Genomic DNA, 22,579 nt, shown 5'->3' with positions numbered 1-22,579 from the left:
ACACTAGATTGCTATGACGGCCATCCAACATTAATGTAGTGATTGAGCTTTTGCAAAATTGGATTAGTCTTTGTGTGATCTCTTAACTCATCAAGCCTAGTGGTAGAAAAATTATGTACTGCCATCGTGTCAAAGTCAAAATTCTCTGCATCAAGCTGTTCCGTTGTATTTAAGGCGACCTGGATAAGGTATCAGCAAGATAGAGCAGTTTGCCTTTTGTACAGACCATTTTGAAGTTTTACTTTTACGATTTCAGCATCGATCTTTGTAATCTTGCTGGAGCTGAATGCATAGGCTTCTTTAAAATAGTGACTAGAGGTTGGTGCTCAGTTTCAATCTGAATAGCTCGACCATAAAGTTAATCACGAAATTTGGAATATGCAAATCTATTACCAAATGTTCTTTCTCAGTTTGAGCATACTGCATCCCAGTTTGGGTAAGTGTTCTAGATGCGTAGGCTACTGGTCTGCCCTCTTGAAGTATGACTGCACCAAGACAAAATGTTGAAGCATCACTGGAAGGAGTAACTGGTTTGTTCACCTCATAGTATCTTAAAGTAGGTGGGGTGGCAGTTTTCTGCTTAAGATCTTCAAATGCCTTCTGGTGCTGTTCTATCAATGACCATGCAACATATTTCCACATTAGCTCTCTTAAAAGTGCTGCCAAGTCACTGAAGTCTAGTATAAACTTACCTAAATAGTTGACCATGCCTAGGAAACACTGTAAAGCTTGAACATTATTTGGTATTGACATCTCAAGAGTAGCTGCTTGCTTGGTTGGGTCTGGTCTCAAGCCAGTACTGGTAAATAAATGACCTACATATGTAACTTCTGGAAGTCTGAATTTGCACTTCAGAGGAATGATCTTCAAGTTCACTTCACATGCTTTGTCTAGAACTTTCTTTAGGTTTCTGTCATGCTCTGCTTCACTATTGCCTCCAACCAATAAATCATCTACTATTATGGCACAAGGATAACCCCAAAAAATTTGCTCCATTGCATGCTGAAAGACTTCACTTGCTAAATGTATTCCAAAAGGCATCCTTAGAAATCTGTATCTGCCAAATGGTGTACCAAAAGTGGTTAGGAATGAGGATTTGTGATCAATCATCACTTGCCAAAATGAACTTTTTGCATCCAAGACAGAAAAAAACAGTGGCATTCAGTATTAGGGCTGCAACCTCTTCTACTGTGCGCATTGGATGATATGGTCTTTTCAATGCTTTGTTCAAATCTCTTGGGTCAATACATATTCTGATTTCATATGAGCCTTTTTTTGTGAGTTGCTGCCATAGATGACACCCATTCAGTTGGTTCTGTAACTGGACAAATTACACCTTGCTGCACCATTTTATCCAAGTGAGCCTTAACTTTATATTGCATAGTTATCGGAACTCTTCTTGCTGGTCTGACTACTGGAGCTACCTCTGAGTCTAATTTCATGGAATACACAACTGGAAGTTTGCCCAACTTGTCATCGAAAACATCAGCATATTTTGAGAAAATGGTTTCAGAAAAATTATAACTAGGAGATGCACTTATGTGATGAACTTCTTTGGTAAAATAAAGCAAATTCATTCTCAAACTACCTTTGAGACTCAATAAAGACTGTACTGGTCTTCGGACTACATAGAATAACAAGCTGTAACAGTTCTTGGCCAAATAACATGAAAGTATCACTGAGCCTTTGGTTTGAATTTCTTCACCTCTATAAGCAAGAAGTTTTGCACTACTGGCCACATTGAGTTGTTCATTCATTCTCACTTTAGCAAATGTGTCTGCTGATATCACATTACACTCTGAACCAGTGTCTACTTTAAGGTATATGTTTTTACCATTGATCCAGACAGCACAAAACACTTTGCTCTTTGCCAGTAAATTCACTGCATTAACTCTTTCACTAGCTACTGATACACCATCTACATAGAAAGCTAACTGCTGCAGCTCTACTTGATCAACTTACTTTTTTGTGTGACCTTTCTTTACAACTGTGCAAGGTTTACTTGATTTGCAAACTTTTTGGAAATGGTTCCATTTTTTCCACTTGTGACATTGCTGACTGAATGCTAAGCATTTCTCTCTTTTAGACTCATGATTTGCACCACAATTGTGACAATTAACAATAAAGCTGGACTTGGATTTTGATGATTCACGTTTGTACTGCACTGAAGGATATGCTCCCTTAACTAAATTAGTCTTAGAACTTACTGGAAAACTATGTGGTTTCCTTAGTGAGTTAGCAGGGATTGTGGCTGCCATGTGCTTAGGCCTACTTCTGTTTGCCACGTGTTGCATGCTATCTACACTTGCTCTAGAGCCTGTTGAAACCATACTTTTGTCACTTGCAAGAATACTTGTGTGTTCTTCTGTCACCCTGTGTATTTGACAAATCTCTATGGCTTTACTTAATGGTAATCACTGTCACAAAACAAGACATTTCTCATAACAAGACTTTTCACATAGCAGCATTATTAATACCACACACGAGCCTGTCCTTGATTAAGTCATCTTTTAAGTCACCAAACTGGCACATCTTAGCTTTATTTCTCAGGTCAGTTATATAAGCTGCAAAAGTTTCCCCTGGTTTCTGATCTCTCATGAAAAACAAATGCCTCCCTAACATAATATGTGTCTGGGGGTTACACATTTCTCTAAACTTGTGCGTCAAGCACTTGGGGTCTTCCCTTGACCCAGCCTGTACAACAATACTCCAGTTTTCACCTTCTCCTTCATATACTGCTGGTGTATACACAAATGAATGCTGTCTTTCTATGGCCTCTTACCCAGCTAGGTTTAGCAAAATGAATGCCCTGGTGAGTGCATCTTTATCTGAATAAGCTGCTTGTATAAAAATATTGTACCCTTGTTCAAATATTCTCCAATTCTCTGCAATATTCTGATCAAAAACTAAAGGTAAGTGCTTTCGAAATACATCTGCCATATTAACATATACCAGTGAAGGGTTTGGCAAATAAGCATGAACACATACACACATGTCAGTATTTATTGCCAGTACTTATAACTTTTCCCAGTAGCAAAATGAGCCTCTGTATAACTGAACTTTGCAAAATAAGTTTCTCTTGGGCACTGTAATACTTTTGAAATTATCGTATTGCACAAAATCACCTCTTATCAATGTAAGAAACATATTAAATAACTGCTCAATGCAAGCCTCTATGTAACTGAACTTAGTGAAATAAGTTTCTAGGGCACTGTAATACTCTTGAAATTATCATATTGCAAAAGTAATTTATCATCATTTTAAGAAACACTTCAAATAGCTGCAAGATGTGAATGAACTGGGCAAGAAAATATCAGAGTCAATAACATTTCCAAGTAATTGCACTTTGAGAATAAACTGTACAGAACACACTGAAATTTCATCAAAATGGTGGTTCCTTTCTAGGCAATTCTTTACAATGCAAGAAACACTCTGTAATGACGGCACTTTGCGAATAGACATACCCAGCACAAGAAATTTCTCAAAATGGCCATACTTTTACTGCACTTTACAAAATAGTTGCACTTTGCACACAAATAAACTCTTTGGAATACATACACAGTAATAAGCACATACTGTAAGCACTTTTACACGCTTGAGAAACTTCGAATAACTTTAGTTATGTCCTTGATACAATATGAAGTCATCGTAGTTATGCCAAAATACAGCACTTTGCCAAAACATGCAGTCTCCTTACTTTATTTATGCTTAATGTGCCCTTTTTGCCCTTATTATATTCATTTTGCTTTAAACATGCTCATTTTGCTTTTCTGTTAATCATTTCATCAAATATCTCTACTTTAAATATTTCCCTTAGTTAATAATCCTTTTGTAACTCCTGATTGTTTAATAATGTGGTTTGTGCCCTTGTAATGCCCCATTTCATTCTTTTTTATAAAATAAGTAGTTCATGCAAATTCTCATTACCTTTGATTCTTTTCTGGGCCTTTTTCATGCTCATTTCTTTTAGTTTACCTTCACTGTTATCTCTGCACCTCATGGCTCCGAATATTATTCTCTGTGATCCCACTTCTGACACCATGTCACTCTCCTACTTTGGACACAATAGAAGAGTCTTTGTGGGTTCCGTTCAAGCAGCTTTATTTTATACAAACATATCATGATAGAAGTTTTCTGACTTAACTTAAGTAACATATATACAAACTAAATGCTGCAATCCTACATGCTCACTCCCTGGCTGCACTCTCAAAATGGCACTAGGAATGGCATGTGCCTGACATTTATACATGCACACTCAGTCTTTGACATGCTTCTTAAAGACACAGCCCACAGCATGTGCACTCTGATCTACAATCTGGTTTACCTGGAGGTTAGCTAATTCTTGAGTTTCTTTAGGGTTAGCCTGTTGTGAATTAGAAGGCACTGCCTCCTCTCCTGCCATTATAGGCACTGAGGTTTTAGTATCTACCTTTTCTCCTAAGAGAGTCAAAACATAGCAGTATTCTGAGGATTCAGTTCTTATCGCCGTTTTACTCATGTTTTTCTTTTCCCTCCATAAACCTAATGACCAGCACCATGTTCTTGTGTTTACAACTCCTGTACTTTGGCTCAACAGGAATGTCATTTCTCTCGGTATGCATTCCTCTATTTTTTTTTTTTATTTATTTGGTCCTCCTGTCTCAATGTGAATGAGTACTACCCTCTCACTTTCTTTTCCTTCTCCATTTTGCTCTCCATCTGAAAAGGATATCTTGGAAAAAAAATTATTGTCAGCTTTAATTTTTTCCTTGCTAGTATATTCTTGTTGCCTAGAGGCTTCCTTAACTTGAGTTTTGCCTTTTCCCCCACATAAATAGGTGTAGAACCAGTTAGTGTTTCTTCCTCTCTTGCTAAACTATGAAATCTGTATTGGTAAGTTTCTCCTTTTCATCACTCACATGCTACTTAGAATTCTCTATTTTTTTTTAATCTGGAATGAAAACTTTGAATCCTTTTTAGATAATTTGTTTTCCAAACTTCCTAACATTATTTCTTCAGAATACATACTTTCTGTGACTTATTCCTTCTCTTTAGTTCTTCTAAACATTTTATTTCCTACTTTGGAACATTTTCAGGCTATAATAATTTACTATGTGAGTCTCTTCTCTCTGTTGCTTCTGTTCCTACAAGCTGTTTTGGGATAAGTATACACTGATATATTTCTTTAAAGGGTTTGGGAAATGTGCAGACTGTTTTTCTTTATATAATCTTAGTCACATTTTAGTGCCTTTTGAACATTCTGACAGTATTACTTGATCTTTGTTTGACTGATATTCTCATATGAATGTGTTTGCTGGTTGTTCTCCCCATTTCCATGTTAGGCAGATGTGCATCTTTAGGCTTATTCATTTGCTGGAGCCCCTCTCCACTCTGATAAGGTGATCTAGCAAGAGTACCTTCCTCTGACTGGTTCTGTAAATCCTTAAAGAGGAGAAAATGTTTCCTATTTTACCCATCCATGCATCCATACATCCACAACCCCTTTTTCCCATTTTTTGCACATGGGGTTGGGATGTCACTTCAACAGTGTCAAACAACTAGAGCCAAAGTTTACACTCCTGGGTCACTAGAACTGCTCCAGTAGTTCCTCCATACTACACACACACACACACACACACACACACACACACACACACACACACACACACACACACACACACACACACACACACACACATGCACTCACACCTATGGACAATTAGAGTGTCCAATTATGATTTATTAAATTGGGTGACACAGCAACAGATGAACTGCTTTCCCCAACATAGCTAGTATGTCTACTTGAGTAATAGGACACTGTTTTTGATCTTCATGAATATAGACTACTCAAACTGCTTTTTAGTAAGAGCTTTCTTTTTAGAACCATATTGTGACTTTATGAACATGACCATATTGTATAAATCTAGTCCCTGCAGCTCCCTGACATCAGTTAGGACATTGCACTTAATTAATTTTGCAGTATGGAAATAGTAGAAAGCTGACTTGACTATTCCTGCAGATAGTTAATCATATTCCATAGGCATAACATCATTATTAGTAGTTTTTTTCACTGCTTACAATTTTCATAGGTGTAACAGTGCTGTCATAACTGGTAGAGTTTCTAGCTATGTGGCTCCTTTCACATATTTAAAGCAGAATATGTCTACAGTTGATATTTTCTGTTTGTTACCAGAGTTTGACACATGGTCTGCAAAACTGTGGTCAGCTGATTGTATGCAGTCATGTGCATTGTATTGTTGGGTAGTAGGTATGAGCATACTTCTCAACTATTCAGAATTTCACAAAATGTCAAAATTTTTGCCTCGTATTTTAGTATATTCCTCATAAAATGTGTGGTCATCTGGCAAATCATTGAGGACAACAGTCACTAAATAATGACAGACATTTGAGTTTAATAGCACAGTGGCACAACGGATAGCATTGTCACCTTACAGCAAGAAGTTGCCCATTTCGATTCTCAGCTGGGGTGCCTTCTGTATGGAGTCTGTATGTCCTCCCTGTGTTCATGTGCGTTTCCTCCGGATGCTCTGGTTTCTTCCCACTTTCCAAAGACATGCAGTATGGGACACCTAAAATTGGCCATAAGTGTAAGTGTGCGTTGTGAGTGTGTGGTGTGGATGAACTACAGCAGCAGGGCTAGTTACCTGATGATGTAACATTGGCTGCAGATGTTTGACACTGTTGAAGTGACACCCTGAAGCCATGTGCAAAATGGGAAAAAGGGGCTGTGGATGGATGGACTTGTACAGTTCAGAAAATGCATGCTAATGCAAAACCTGTTATTGTAGCAAATTTCTAAGTTTACAAGAGTAGAAGTTAAAATCTGTCCTTGATTTGGGGCTGTTGCCCCCCCCCCTTCATTTCTGACTTTGTCCAGAAATCTTGTGTTAATAGTTTGAGCTGTATGCAGCATACCTCTCAACTGTACAGATTTTCACAGAATGTCCAGATTTTTGCCACATAATTTGGGTCTGTTCCACATAAAATTTGTGATCTTCTGGATTTTTGTGACAAATCAGTGAGAACTGAATTCACTAAACAATGACAGTCATTTGAGTTTCAAACTTTCTAATTTAAAGTTGGTTGTCAACTATTGTCATAAAGTATTGATGTTGTTTTTTCTACATGATTTATTTATATATTTTTAGAATATAATATATAGTTTATAAGGTGTCACTAATTGCTATTAGGTTTAAAATACACACAATTTGTAATTTTTAAATGTTTTTAAGTAAGGCTAATAAAGTTCTTATTGGAGGATTTTAAAGAGGGAGGGGTATATAAGAAGAATCGCCTGCTTTTGATGTTTTACATCTGAAGAAGTCTTTATATGTTTAAGATGAAAACGCTGTGTATATTTTGAGCATTTGTGTGGTTAATAAAGTGAGCGACCTTCGGGCTTTATTGTGTGGCCGTTTTAGTATCTGGGGTTGGACTCCAGTGTGCTATTGTGTTTTTTTTTTTTGATTATTGTTCATTTGCACACTACCTCCTTTTAGTTGTGGTTTAGTTTCTTGGTTGCATGGAGGCATCCAAAACTGATATAGGAAGCCCAATGGTGGGCACCAGCACTATTGATGGATTTACTGAACGGCTGTCATGAGTGGAGGGTCGGCTCACACAGTTGGTGGCTATGTTAAGCCAACAATTGAGTGGAAATGGAATTTACAAACATTTTAATTATGCAACTATAGGCTTGCCCAACTCAGAGACCCAAGGATTCCCCTCATTACCAGGGAACCAGGAGGCGTGGCTACAGGGCAAATCAAATGAGATGATGTCCATTTCGAGTACGCAAGATCGGGAAATCTTGGGAAGGAGGAGCTCCAACAATATGGAGGACAGAGAACACCTTTGCAGCGTACATCAGGACAGACTAACAGCAGCCAAAAGACTGTTAGTAGAAAACATGAAACATTAAATGAGGCGAATGGTATGATTCGTACAAGAGTTAATGGGACTACTCACACTGACACCAGGAATCGTGAGCGAGTTGAGCTGGCTGATTTGAACTGGGGTAGGGACAACAATGCCATTAACTGGTTGCAAACCAATTGTTCCTTTTCCAGTTATGTACTTCAAAGTAACACAGCGAATACTTCTAATGTTAATAGTTACAATACCAATGTTAACATTTTATATGAATTGATGTTGAAATACAAAAGCCTTTGCATGGACAACAGTTGTTTAAAAGAATGTGTGGGGAGAGAAATTGTGCCAAAGGGATTGCGATTATATAAATATCCCAACAACGTTACAGAGGGCAGTGAGTTTCATTTAGAACTTTTGAAAATTTTTAACAATTTTGGACTGGAGATTGTTAAGGCAATTATTAGAGAAAATGAAAGAGAAACAGTGAAGTTGTTGTCTGAAATCGAGAAAGTCAACAAACTTATTGTTACTGATTTGTTATACACAGTTGAAGAGGAAAAAGTGAAATATTTTAATATGAAGGAAAAAATAGAAGACAAGTGTAGGTTTATGTATAGTAGGAAGTGTAAAAAAATTGGATCATGATATTATTGAATACAGGGTAAAGTTTGCTACCCTAAACCCAAAATGAGTGGATTTAAAAATTATCGGGCCAGTTTTCAACATCTAAAAGAAGGCCCTTACATGGAGGAAGGGGAGCCTCTGGAAAGAAAACATATGGGGCAGGACCCAAACTATAACTATTGTAATCCTGAAGGAAGTTATGATCTTGGTAATTCCCATGAGTTCCCAGAACATAGGAGGTCTGAGGTGATCAAGAGATAGGGGCCAATGAACTATTATTATAATAACAGGGGTGGTTACCCAAACGGGAGGGCATACTGATCCCAGATAGGAATGGGCCATCTAAATTTCAGTCTAGTTTAGATGAGAAAAATATAGATATAGAAGGGAACAGGCACTTATTCTGTAACTTTAGTATTTATAACTGTAGTGGAGTGGAGATTACCCCTACCCACTTTAATTTATTTTGTAAGGGATTAATATTTGTTCCCACTTCTACTAGTGACATTTCTCAGACACTCATTGATCTCATGATGTTTGCACGTAAGAAAAACCTGGAGTTGATGTTTGACAATAAGAAAGGAGGAATTAAGAATACTTATACTTAGACTAAGAAGAAAAGTACATATAACCCCCCCATCCACAATTAAAGAACTTTGAAACACAAGTTGAGAAGGTGATAAGGCTAAGTCAAAGGAGAGGGAGAAAGCAATACAATCTTATGAAAGAAGAATATCAGCTACTCACCTCTTTGAAAGACAATCAATATATTAGGGTTATGAAGCCCGACAAGGGAGGGGGTGGTGTTTTTTATGGACAGTATACTTTACTAAGCTAAAATGCTGGATATGTTAAACAACACTAACAGATACTCCAGAGTTTCTAGAAATTAGATTAATGTTGCATATAAGAGAATAGATTTTATGTTGAAAGAGTTAGTGGAGGAGGGGAACATTAATTTAGAAGTATTTAATTTCTTAACAATAGATAAACCAAAAGTACCATCGATTTTCGGGATCCCCAAAGTCCATAAAAACTTAGAAGATCCATCTCTCAGACCAATAGTGGCTGCCACGCGATCTAAGACATACCCACTGGCAAAATAATTGGACCTGGAATTAAATAAGATTTGGACTGAGAGGGTGGGAATTTTAAAAGACTCATGGGATTTTTTAAGGAGTATCAATCAGAATCTGTATTGTGATGAGCTAATCTTTGTCACTTTAGACATCCAGGACCTGTTTAATGTGATATCTCATACTATCGGATTGGAATGGTTTGAAGAAGCTTTAAGGTTTAAAGGGGACATAGATCACGACAAAGTGTGTTTATTAATTGAATTGATGGATTTAGTGTTAAGAAGTAACTTCCTCTGTTTTGAGGGAAAATTTTATAAGCAGACCAGTGGAGTTGCCATGGGAGCAAGTTGTGCTCCCATGTATGCTAATTTAGTATTATCCACTTGGGAAGAGAAATTAATTTTACATTCTATGTATTCCAAATACTGGAATTATTATCGTAGGTACCTGGATGATATATGTATTCTTTGGTCAGGTCCTAAGGAAGAACTACACAAGTTCATAAGATATATTAATGGCGCTACAGAATTTTTAAAACTCACCCACATAGTCTCTGCAGAGAAACTAGAGTATTTAGATGTGGTGCTAGAAAAAGTAACCGAGTTAAGGAATTTTAAATCTAAAATTTTTAGAAAGAGTACCTTTTCCAATTCCTATCTATTTTACACGAGTGCCCACCCATTTACACAAAAGAGGGGTATTCTGAGGAGGCAACTAATTAGAAGTTGCAGAATGACATCAGACAATGGTGATTTTGAAATAGAAAGTCAAAAATTAAAAGACATGTTTATGGAAAGGGAATACCCCCTAGCTCTTACTGAATAAATAATGGCTGAGATTAAGGAAGAAAGAAATAGGAAATTTGCTCCTATTTTAGGGAAGTCGGGAACACAAGAGTTGAAGGAGGGGGATAAAGAAGAACAGGATACCACTAACTGGAACAGTAACTTTGTACTAAATTATAGTACGGATGTAGCAACAATTAGGAAAGTAGTCACTAATAACTGGAATAGATTTAGTAGTTATTCAGATCTAAGAAAAATATTTGTAGACCCCCTATAATTCACTTATAGAAAAGGTAGGAACATCAAAGAAATATTAGAGACTAGAAAGAAGAAACAGAGTAGAAAGAAAACAGGGACATATAAATGTGGTAGTTGCTCCCAATGTGTTTATGTCTTTCAGGGGGAATCAGTTGCTTTAACCAAAAGAGGGACAGAACTTAGAACAAATGGTTATAGCAACTGTGATACCATAGGAGTGGTTTATATTGCTATATGTAACACCTGCCGGGCTTTCTGTATAGGGAAAACTACCAGAAAGCTGAAAGGACGTATGTATGAACATGTCAATGACATTAGGAAAATGGATGAGACTAATGCCCTATATAGCCTGGCATCTTAATTTTTGTCCAGCAGCAAAGTATGGCTTCTATGTTATAGAAAAAGTGGATGTGGATCCATGAGGGGACCATGGGAGGCTACTATAGAGTTTTGTGAATTGTTTTGGCAACTAAAATTGGAAGCAAATAAAGGTACAGGTTTAAATGACTATATTTCTCTGGCCCCAGTTTTAAAGCTTAGGGCAAATTGTAATTCTTGATTTGACCACTAGATGGGAATAGAGGGGAAGACCTCAGACAATATACACATATTCTTATATATTTTTATATAGTTTTCTATTTTATAGTTGGTTAGCAACTATTGTCATATAGTATTTGATGTTTTTTCTACATGATTTATTTATATATTTTTAGAATATAATATATAGTTTATAAGGCATCACTAATTGCTATTAGCTTTAAAATACACACAATTTGTATTTTTTAAGTGTTTTTAAGTAAGGCTAATAAAGTTCTTATTGGATGATCGGTCGCAATGGTGGAGCGGTTAGCATTGCCACCTCACAGCAAGAGGTTCTCCGGTTCAATCCTCGGCTGGGATGCCTTCTGTGTAGAGTCTGCATGTCCTCCCAGTGGTCGCATGGGTTTCCTCCGGGTCCTCAAGTTTCCTCCCACATCCCAAAGACATGCTGTAGGTGGATTGGACACTAAATTGGCCCTAAGTGTGAGTGCATGCATGTGTGTGCCTTCTGTGGAAGGTTGGGCACTGGGCTGGCAACTTGACACCATATAACTCCACTGCCAATCATAAGCAGGCATGTGATCCCTTAACTGGGAAAAGCCGGAAGAAGATTGGATGATTTTAAAGAGGGAGGGGTATATAAGAAGAATCGTTTGCTTTTGATTTTTTACATCTGAAGAAGTCTTTATATGTTTAAGATGAAAACACTGTGTATATTTTGAGCGTTAGTGTGGTTAATAAAGTGAGCGACCTTCGGGCTTTATTGTGTGGCCATTTTATTATCTGGGATTAGACTCCAGTGTGATATTGTGTGGTGTTTTTTTTTTTTTGGTTATTGTTCCTTTGCACACTACCTCCTTTTAGTTGTGGTTTAGTTTATTGGCTCCAGATGTTTGACACTGTTGAAGTGACACCCTGAACCCATGTGCAAAATGGGAAAAAGGGGTTGTGGATGGATGGACTTGTACAGTTCAGAAAATGCATGCTAATGCAAAACCTGTTATTGTAGCAAATTTCTAAGTTTACAAGAGTACTAGTTAAAATCTGTCCTTGATTTTGGGCTGTTGCCCACCCCAACCTCCATTTCTGATTTTGTCCAGAAATCTTGTGTTAATAGTTTGAGCTGTATGCACTCGCATACCACTCAACTGTACAGATTTTCACAGTATGTCCAGATTTTTGCCACATACTTTTGGTCCGTTCTTCATAAAATGTGTGATCTTCTGGATTTTTGTGACAAATCAGTGAGAACTGAATTCACTAAACAATGACAGTCATTTGAGTTTCAAACTTCATATCATTCAGAAAATGCATGGTAACACAATACCTGGTGTTCTAGCAACTTTCTAAGTTTATAAGGGCAATATTTAAAATTTGTCCTTATTTTTGGGGCTTTGTACCGCCATTATTTTTGCGTCGTGCGGATTTTTTATTTATTTTTTGTGCTAAGAGGTTGAGTACTGTGGCATGCAGAGCACTTCCACAATTATGGACAGTGGTATGTTGAAACCATCTAGTCTGCAGAGGGCGCTTCACAAATGCGCGGTATTCCGTAGCCATAAACTTGTTTCTTTAGTCGGCAAAAGCTGCTTATTACCCGGATCCGGATCTCGGGACAAGGAAGTGCTGCTGTTTTTGTGGTTTTGGAAAATTTGAGCTGACAGTTGGTGATTGAGAAGATGAATGGTTGTATTGCTGGTTGTGGTTCGAATACTGTGCGTTTGGACTCAGTTGGTTAGCAAGAGTGGACCCGAAAGAAATTCGGGTTGGAGTTGACGCGAGGCAGTGGATGCCTTCTTTTTTTTGTTCTTACAACTGAGAGAGGTGAGACGCTGCTTCTTCGTTCGTTTTATTGATTCCCTACCTGTTTAAAGTTGATGGATTAGTAGCGTTTAAGAGGAGTTATTATTTGAAGACTTTGTTTCCTCTCAGAACACGAGTTGCTATCATTGAGACGTAATCTCTTTTTTTCCTCAGTTTAAATAATGTAATTTAAGATTGCCAATAGTGACTTGCTGTTGTCCGTATTAGTTAATAAACGGGCAACTATCGCTACGTTTTCGTTCTCATTGGGTTTGAAAGTCTGTTCATTTTTGTTAGGTAAAGTGAAGATAACTTGTGCTTGGATAGTGTGACGAAAGGCAAGGGGGCAAGTGCTGTTATGGTGCAGGAATCCAGCGCGCGTAGAGATTGGGAGAGCAGTAAAGGTTGATATTTAATTTTGGTTGTACTTAAACGCTATTTGCATTCAGTGTATAAAGTAATAGTTTAAGTTTGGTTCATGTTTTGTTGGTATTTGCCAAGCGAAGTGCTGTAGTATCGTTGATGTCCCGTAAGTCCATATAACATTTCATCCTGTGTGAGTGATCTGATTTTGATGTACAGATGGTTATGAGGGAGCGAGTACTGCTCAACAGAGCTGTACATTATTCGGTTAGTGGTGGAATTTCAGAGAACGTGAGAATGTGTTGAAGCCCACTTAGAAAGTGATGTTGACAAATTTTATGTATCCCACATTAGCATTTTTAAAGTAGCATTTATAACCAGCACGTTGTAGTCCTTTGAGAAAATGTTTCTCATTTTGAGGCTGATGTGTTATGCCATTACCCCTTGCTTCACTTAGTTTGCAACATTAAGTAACTATAGAGTATGATTGATATATATATATATATATATTTTTTTTTTTTACCTAATGAGGGACTGATTTACTTTGTGGATAGCATGTTGTGCCCCCCCCCCCCCCCCCATTGGCAGTTAATGTTGTGGGTTTTAAAATAGTTGCAGCACCTTTGTAATACTGTTCATTGCTATAATATTGGGTTGTCAATAATAACCTCTTGTAGTATAAATTCACTTGTATAACTTCCTGAAGTGGGCACGATTTCTGGCACATTACTTTCCTCAAAATGGATTTTCGATTATTTCTAGCCCAGCCAGTTATCCTTAACCCCTTTCTCATTTTGCACATGGGGTTGGGGTGTCCACTTCAGTAGTGACAATCTTCTCGAGCTAAAATTTACACAGCCAGGTGGCTGCTAGCCGTGCCGTGGTAATTCATTCTGCTGCTGTTATTGTCATGCGCACACTCGCCTACGGTCAATTTAGAGTGGCCAGTCCACCTATTGCATGCCTTTGGAATGTGGGAGGAAGCCCACACAACTGCAGGGAGAACATGCAGACCCACACAGAAGGCGCTTAAGCTGAGAATCGAACCGGAGGACCTCTTGCTGTGAGGCGGCAACACTTAACATCTGCACCACCACAAGATTATTTCAAATGTCTTCTACTTTTACCATGGAAGTGGACATAATTTAAGTGAGGGGTTGTTGGTGTGAAATTTTGTTTTAGGGTAGTGCTAAAGGGGGGAGAGGCTAAGGGGTGCCATTCTACCTTGTAGGTGCAATTAGTGAAAAATATAGTCTGTTGATGTGTGCTATGACTGTAGTTATGACTTTGTTACTGAGTGGTAGATATAGTGCAAATAAAGCAAATAAGGCCAAAAATTATTTTAGTGACTGTGTGCTTGCTTATTGTCATATGGCTCCTCTTTTGTGAAGCACTCTCCTGTTGTGTGATACTCGACCTTGTAAGGAATTCATAGATTACTGGCCTGTTTTATCTGTCTTTTGTAGTGTGGGCTGGGAAATGTATTTCATTTTAGATAACTGTCTAGCTGGTTTTACTTTTGATTTAAGACCCGGACATGATTGAGGAGTTCTTATTTACTTATCACACCCTTTCATTTTTTACTTTTTAACATTCTGAGCAACGCAACCAAGAAGGCTGGCATTCCATGAATGCCAGCATCACTGTACCAAAAAAGATGCAGTCATTTTAACCCTAAACTGTTGCTGTCTAGGACAGAAGGACTCTGCAGAACATGCAATGCTTGTATGACAGACTTTATCTTGTCAGATGTTTCATTGCTTAATCTTGAGCACTTAAAAACAATTGATTTTAGAACTAAGTAAAGCATATGGTAAATTAAAAGCAAAACCCTTGTACACATTAAAGAACTGCCTGATGGCATTTAATCCATTACACAGGCTGAACTGCACAATTCTGAATCATAAAATATCTGACCAAGGTACCCAAATCTAGATTGTGAATGGTACTTTATCAGATACTCTAGTACAAAATGTAAAATTTATTTCTGCCACAATATTTTTAAGTATAAGAGATTCTCCGTTGCTTTTTTTTAAAGCTGTCTCGCTATGTTAAACCCATTTAACATGGCAAAAGTTTGTAAAAAGCAACGGAGATCTTGCTTTTTCCATTGCTTTTGCCCACAGCTCTGATGTACTGTGTAGGCATACGCATGCACAGTACATCAGAACTGCGCGCCGCAGAATACCAGACAGCTGCGGAAGGGCAGCAAGGAGGCATTATACAATGCCATTATTTAAGAAAAGTAATTATTTTTTTCGTAAATGTCATTAGTATAGCAATAACCACGCTGTGGGTAATGCTGGATTTACCCACGGTTGTCTTTGTTTGGCCACTCGGACTTCGCCCTTGTGACCAAACCACACCAACCGTGGGTAAATCCAGCATTACCCACACCCAGGCATGGGTTATTGCTATAATATCTACTCTTATATATACATCGCCATCATTTAAATGAGCATAACACATTTTCAAATATTCAGGAACATCTAAAATAACTAATCTATTGCCTTTATCAGCAGGTTTAAAAATAAGATTATTATTTCCCCTTAAATTCTGTAATGCAACCCATTCAGATTTAGTTCAGTTATAATCAACAGTGGACATATCTTTAAAAAACAATTCTACAACTGAAAAATCAAGCATTTGATAAAAAGATTTAATTAAATCATTATTGAAAACAGGTGTAAACTTGTAATTAGATTTTAATTTACTCTTATCAAATTTATAATTGGCATTAATGAAATCATCAGATGAACATGAATAAAAATTTTCATTACCTGAATTAGAATCAATTTCATTAACATCTGCTAAAAACATCTCCTGATTATAAAAGAAATATTTTAACTGCAACTTCCGAGAAAATTTATAAATATCACATTTAACATCTTGTAAACGCGGAATAACAGTGGGTATAAACTCCCATTTCTAAAACCGCTGTTGTTACCATTTCCCCTTCTTTGAATACTGAAATTGTTGGGGGGGTGTTGGTTATTATATTGTTGTTCATTGCCATTGAATTGTCCCTCCCATTGTCGCTTCTTAGATTTAAATCCTCCTGGGCCATTAAAGTCACAAAGTCCATTGTATACCCTCCGGGTTTTGTGCTTTAGGCAAGAAAGGAAAATTGGTTACATTATTGCCAACATCCTCACCAGATGTTATTGACCCCGTTTCTAGATGCAGCAGAAAAGAAAGAACGCTGTTCTGTTTGAAAATTCGCCTGTTCAAAAGACACATGACGGGATGATTTCCTCTGATTGGTCTTCGTGAGGAAAGGTTTACCACCATCATAATCCTGCGTATCGCTTAGCAATTTTTTCTTTCGGGTCATAATTTCCTCTTCATAACCAATAAGTTTATTATTAATATCACTCAAAATTTTGTCCAGAAACTCAGAATTCATTTGAGTGATAATCTTATGACATGCGGAGTCAATATCTTTATGTAATTCACCCTGCTTGATCCTATCACGTTCAACTAATGTAGATACCCACTCTAAAGAACACTTATGTGCTGCAAGGACCCATCGTTGATGAAATTTGCAGTCTATTTCATCTTGCATGTTAAAACGGAGTGGAGGGATCTTTAAAGGCTCTCAGACCCCGAGGAGTAATGTTTGATTAAAGATATTTGGACAAACTTTGTATATTCCAAAATCCAGAGTTAATCGATCATTACGTTGTACCTCCCATCTATGCCAAACTGTGGAAAAGCTTGATGGATTACAGCCCGATCCAATAGCGGCCTCTACATGAGACGAACCTGCCAAACCTGAGGAAGAAGGTAAAGGCACATTGTTCCCCATATTATGCTGTGAATCCAGCCCACCATTACAAAATATTTTGGGTAAATCCAAATTCGGATCACTGGCCATAAATAGCATGTATCAAGACCACAAAAAACAAATATATAATGAATAAAACGACCAGCCAGCACAATCCAACCAATTTATTCACTTCTGATGTCTCGGCAGAAAGCCTTCAAGGAAGATAAATTACAAACCCAAATCACAAACCCAAATCACATACTTATATACTCGTATTAATTAGTTCAATAAAACAATAATAACATAAATTAAATAAACCAAACCACTTAAACACATATTCTTTAGATAAAGTAACAATACATTGTAATAAAATCCTCCAATTAAAATTCATGCCCTTGTATAGTAATTTATTCTTTAAACAAGAATCAGCATTTTCAGGCTGTACATCAAAGTAATCCGATGCATTTGCAGGGTACGGTGTTAGAAAAGTTAGATGTTTTTCTCCTTGATTCTTGTTTTAAGAATACATTATTATTATATAAGAAAGCATTATATATTTTAAAGTTTGACACTTTAAGCCCTAAGGGCATGAATTCTGAATTTAATTGGAGAATTTTATTATAATGTATTGTTAATTAACTAAAGAAGATTTGTGTTTTTAAGTGGTTTGGTTTATCTAATTTGTTGTTTTATTGAACTAATTAATATGAGTATATAAGCATGTGATTTGGGTTTGTAAACTTTACCCTGGAGAACTGAGAAGCCAGCTCAAGAAAATGAACCCCAGGAAGGTTGAGGGCCCTGATAACATTCTGGGCAAAGTATTAAGAGTGTGCAGACCAACTGTACCTAATCCTTATAGATATTTTCAATACATCTGGCTCTTGAAAGAGTGCCAGCATGCTTCAAGGTAACTAATATAATCCCGCTGCTGCTCAAAAAAGCCAATCCAACTTGCTTAAATGACTACAGACCAGTGGCACTAACCTCAAATGTCATGAAATGCTTTACTAGGATAGTAAAAAAGCATCTGTCAGAAGCTCTGCCACTGACCTTAGGCAAACTGTAGAGGGTCTATCAGCCAAACAGATCCAGTGCAGATAACATTTCAGTGGCCCTGCACCTCTGTCTAGAACATCTTGAAGAGTGAACTGTGTCAGGCTGTTTGCTCAGCATTCAGTACAGTGGTTCCGATACAACTCGTACACTAACCTTGGCATCAACAAGAGCCTCTGCAACTAGATCCTTGACTTCTTGGTTGGAAGGCCACAGATGTACTGGTAACAACACACCAGGTGTCATTACATTCAACACTGGTGTGCCTTAAGGGTCTGTACTTAGTCCTCTACTATTCACCATCCTTACCCATGACTGCTTTTGTGAAATTTACCAATAACCATATCAGATTTGCAGACAATATCACTGTAGTGGGTCTTGTAAAGGATGATGATGAAAAGGAATACAGGAATGAAATTAGCTCTCTGGTCAGATAGTGTGAAAATAACAACTTGGATCTTAATGTCCAACAAAACTAAAGAAATTATCATTAACTTAAGAAAAAGGCCAGCCATTCACTTGCCGCTTGAGATCAAGTGAGATGGTAGAGAGAGTTCAGTCTTCAGTCTACAAAGTTCCTGTAGGTACACCTCGACCTCTATTGGGTCTGTGAACACAGGCCAGTTAATTTTATATATATATATATATATATATATATATATATATATATATATATATATATATATATATATATATATATATATATATAAAGACACCTGCACTTCCTGAAAAGGCTCAAGAGCAAAGCTTCCTCAGAGCAATCGATCAACTTTCAATAAAGGCGCTATTGAAAGTATTCTCACCTGCAACTTTACCATATGGTATAGAAACAGTACTACGGCAGAGAGGAAGATGCTTCAAAGAGTGGCGAGGATTGCAGAGAAGGTAATGGGCACATCTTCCAACCACGCGATAACTTTTTACAGCAAGCATAAAGAGGGTACGCAAAATACTTGGAGATGCATCACATCCAGCATTTGACTGGTTTGCTAGACTTTCATGTGGCAAGAGGTACCGCAGCATCTGCTGTAGGACCTTCCAGGCTCTTGAACAGCTTCTGTCCAACAGTAATGAGGCTCATATAAACTCTGACAACTTTGTCTCATACCTCCAAATATTCTCACTAGTGATATGTTGTTGAAAGTGATACATTATTTAATTCACTGTAGTAGTATTGCACAAATGCAATTGCAATATTAACAAACTGCTTTTTTCTTTTTTTTTTTTTTTTATTGTACAGTATTTGTTCACATGGTTAGGTTTATATGTATGGGTAGTTTTACCTGACTAGAAATAGGTTATAAGGAGAGTATTTTTTAAATGTGTCTTAGTCATTAGAATAGTTGTGTATATGTCATGCCTTATTCTTTTTATACTTTAAATTGCCTCTGTGCTCTCACCAGCTGATACCTGAAATTTCATTTAGGTTGCACTTGTGTTTCCTAAATGACAAAATTTGTCTTTGAATCTTTGAGATAGGATCCACTGGAGAGACAGGCTTGTATTCCAGAGACTACCCTTTCTGTAGTGCAGGCTCCACATCTATGTGAAGCAGACTTCATCTCTAACCCAATTCTGGTGTAATTGGCTGGGGAACAGGAAATTTGTCCCTGGGTTGGTACCTAACTCTCTCTAATGGACACAGGCAGTTTGTAAATGTTAAATGTAAGCAAGGGCTTAGAAAATTAGTCCGGGTTACCAGAACTTATTGTTGATTTGGGATGCATGGCTAGGCTTTAAAAAGACCCTAGTGGTCATTAACCTACCTAGTAGACACCTACGAACCTAGCATGATCCTGACTAATTAGGAAGTGAGTGAATGTAGAAGGACCAGGGTAAGAGTTGGGTATGCTTATGTATGCCCATCCAGATGGGGGTCTGAGGAAGACGTACTAGGAAATGGAATGTTGGCAATGATCAGAATGAGAAATAAACATAGTGGGCAGCCATGAAGGTGCTTTAAGGCCTGACCAGAATCCAGACAGTTGAGGACATTTGTAATGGCTTAACCCTGTTCCTGGGTTTATGGACCTGGAATCTGTATCATTGCACATCCATACAGTCATATTGAATGTTGCCATAAGGTGATGGTTAGGTAAGCCTGACTGCTGCTACCAGGTTGCACACTTGTATTGTTGCCTTTCCTCTGAGAAATTGTGACAGTGGTGGCCAACTCAGTCCTACTCTTTCCAGTATGGGCACACCCGGTCTCTTTTGCCAGCTCTACCCAACCTAACTATACTTGGTTCACCTGGGCCGCATTCAGGGCTTTATCCTTCTTTGCCACAAGAACTGGCTGAATTTAACAGAGCTGAGTTATGTAAACAGGAAAATAAGTGGGATGCCTCTAAATATTTAGCCATTGTCAACTAATTCCACAGAGTTACAGTACCCGTTACTGGCTAGGTGAAACTTGATGGCCATTTTGAAGCCCTGTTTGGAGGAAAGTGTTATGTTAAAAAGCACTACACCATGGAATAATCTTTGTCTTTTGGTAGATTGTATACCGGGTTGTATCTTGACTAAAGACATGTTTAGTTAAGTTTAACAAATAACTTCCTATTAATAAATCTATTTAAGACATTATACTGGTGAGAATAGAAAGCATACATCCGTGTCGTGGGCCAGCTGAAGTTCATGATCTGCTTGCATAAAAGTCTACTTGAGAAGCGTACAGGAAGCTTGGTAGCAAGAAAGCATGAGCAGTAGCCATTCTGGTATAGTCTGACGTAAGTGACAGGGCTGTACAGCACATCTCATCTCATTTTCTGTTAGTTTTGAAAAACTAGATTTGGAGCCTTAATTCATTCTGCAATATGACCTCCGTAAATTTGGTAGTTTACATAGTCTGAACAGGTGTATTTTCTCTGAAGGTAATCCAAATGCAAATCGGGTGGAGAAGAGCCTGGTGTGTGCCTTTTTGGGGATGCTAAACACTTTGTCAACCAGGCTTAAACAGAGTTAAATTCGTGATGTACTGACTGTACAGGTAGGTACAGAGTAGTCAGTATGCAGTAGTGTTGAGTCATCAGCATACTAGGTTAGTCTGGCAACATCCCAGCTGACTTCCCAAATAAGAAAAATAGACAAGAATGACCGTTCTGGAGGTTGATACTTGAGTGTGTTGAGTGTGGGCTTGCTAATTAGGGGATAAATTGTGGAAACCACTTTTCATTTTAGGTCCCACATCATTTACAAATCCTAAAGGTCTCGCTAGTATTCCTGGGCTCATTAGAGATTGGATCTAAGGATTTCTTGGTATAAAATAACTAAGTACTGAGCAAGGGCTGAAGGCCTTTGTCCCTTGTAAGGAAGGAAACTGTATATGAGTGCAGAGGGCATGGTCTGTCTTGCAGTAAGAGAGTACAGCTTTGCAGTTAAAAGGCCATTGTCCGGTTCAAGGTATTCTGAAGGCACTGTGGGAAGCTGCTGCAACGTTTGCATGCATGGATTGCATTGATCTGACTTGCGTGCACCAGGATTACTTTGACCTTGTTTAGTCAAATTCCTGTTTTGTGTCCTAGTGTGACTTGATTTTGTTGGGATAGCATAACTTTGGTGGCAAAGTTTTTGCCATAACCCAAAGTTGTGTGATCTTGATATAGTTAGAGAAGAGGGGATGTAGGTGGTCCAAAGGGGGCTTCATTCTCTGCAGATGTTTGGAATGTTTTGTCAACAGTTTTTGTGGACTTTATTTTTTCTGTGTTTCCTGATGGACTGTGTTGCAGCTATAATTTGCTGGTTCCTATTAACCCTTGACGAACTTCCCATACCATTTGAACATACAGTCATAAGAATCCATCAAGAGACTCTTGGCAAATGGAAAAACTTTCACGTTTTGTATAGTTAACATTATAAACGAGCATTACCTTTTCAAGCTGCACACATCGCAGTGCAAGTATATGAAAAAAATGATTCCATTACAGTAACATGGAACTGCTGCATAGCTTAAGACTGCTAACAACTTCAGTATAGAGCATTGTGTGTAGAGTGACACTCTCTTCCACCTTTATAACGCATTGTTGTGCATCCTCAGCAGACTGTCTTGGTTTGCTTTTCTGACACTTCTTTCATGTGCTGCCTGCCATTAATTAGTGTCACTTAGAGAAGCCGGTTCTAAATAATGTAGAGAGTCATAAGGAGCTCTAACTTTAAGTGCTTGTGGACTGTAATGATGCTTTGTTTGAGAGAACCAAACCGCAGAGAAGATAAAATATTAACTTCCTGACTTCCTAGTCATATTTACAGTTCATTGCAAATACTACAGTGCAATAGTAATATTAACATATGTAGCAACTGTAATTTCCATAGATCTTACCTACGTCTGACTTTTTTTTATTTTTTTTCCTTAGTGGAACAGATCAGTTTAAAAAATATATTTTGCCAAATGTTTTTAACTCCAGAAGATACGAGTGGCCAAAGTTATCTCT

The 22,579-nt window shown here is 37.7% G+C and overlaps 1 protein-coding gene across 1 annotated transcript in view; it reads left to right on the top strand.

Moving 5' to 3' along the window:
* The first annotated feature begins 12,748 nt into the window (after positions 1-12,748).
* The window catches only part of TMEM251 (transmembrane protein 251), a 41,131-nt gene continuing 31,300 nt past the window's right edge, over positions 12,749-22,579 (top strand). Inside the window, exon 1 of the mRNA XM_044074568.1 lies at positions 12,749-12,982. The gene's annotated coding sequence lies outside the window, so the exon portion shown is untranslated. The remainder of the gene's footprint in view (positions 12,983-22,579) is intronic.

The sequence above is a fragment of the Protopterus annectens genome, chromosome 6.part0 (genome assembly GCF_019279795.1).
Source record: "Protopterus annectens isolate FY-2018-M chromosome 6.part0, PAN1.0, whole genome shotgun sequence".
Lineage (NCBI taxonomy): Eukaryota > Metazoa > Chordata > Ceratodontiformes > Protopteridae > Protopterus > Protopterus annectens.
The sequence above is the reverse complement of the archived record's forward strand: the minus strand, read 5'-3'. Positions and strand labels throughout refer to the sequence as shown.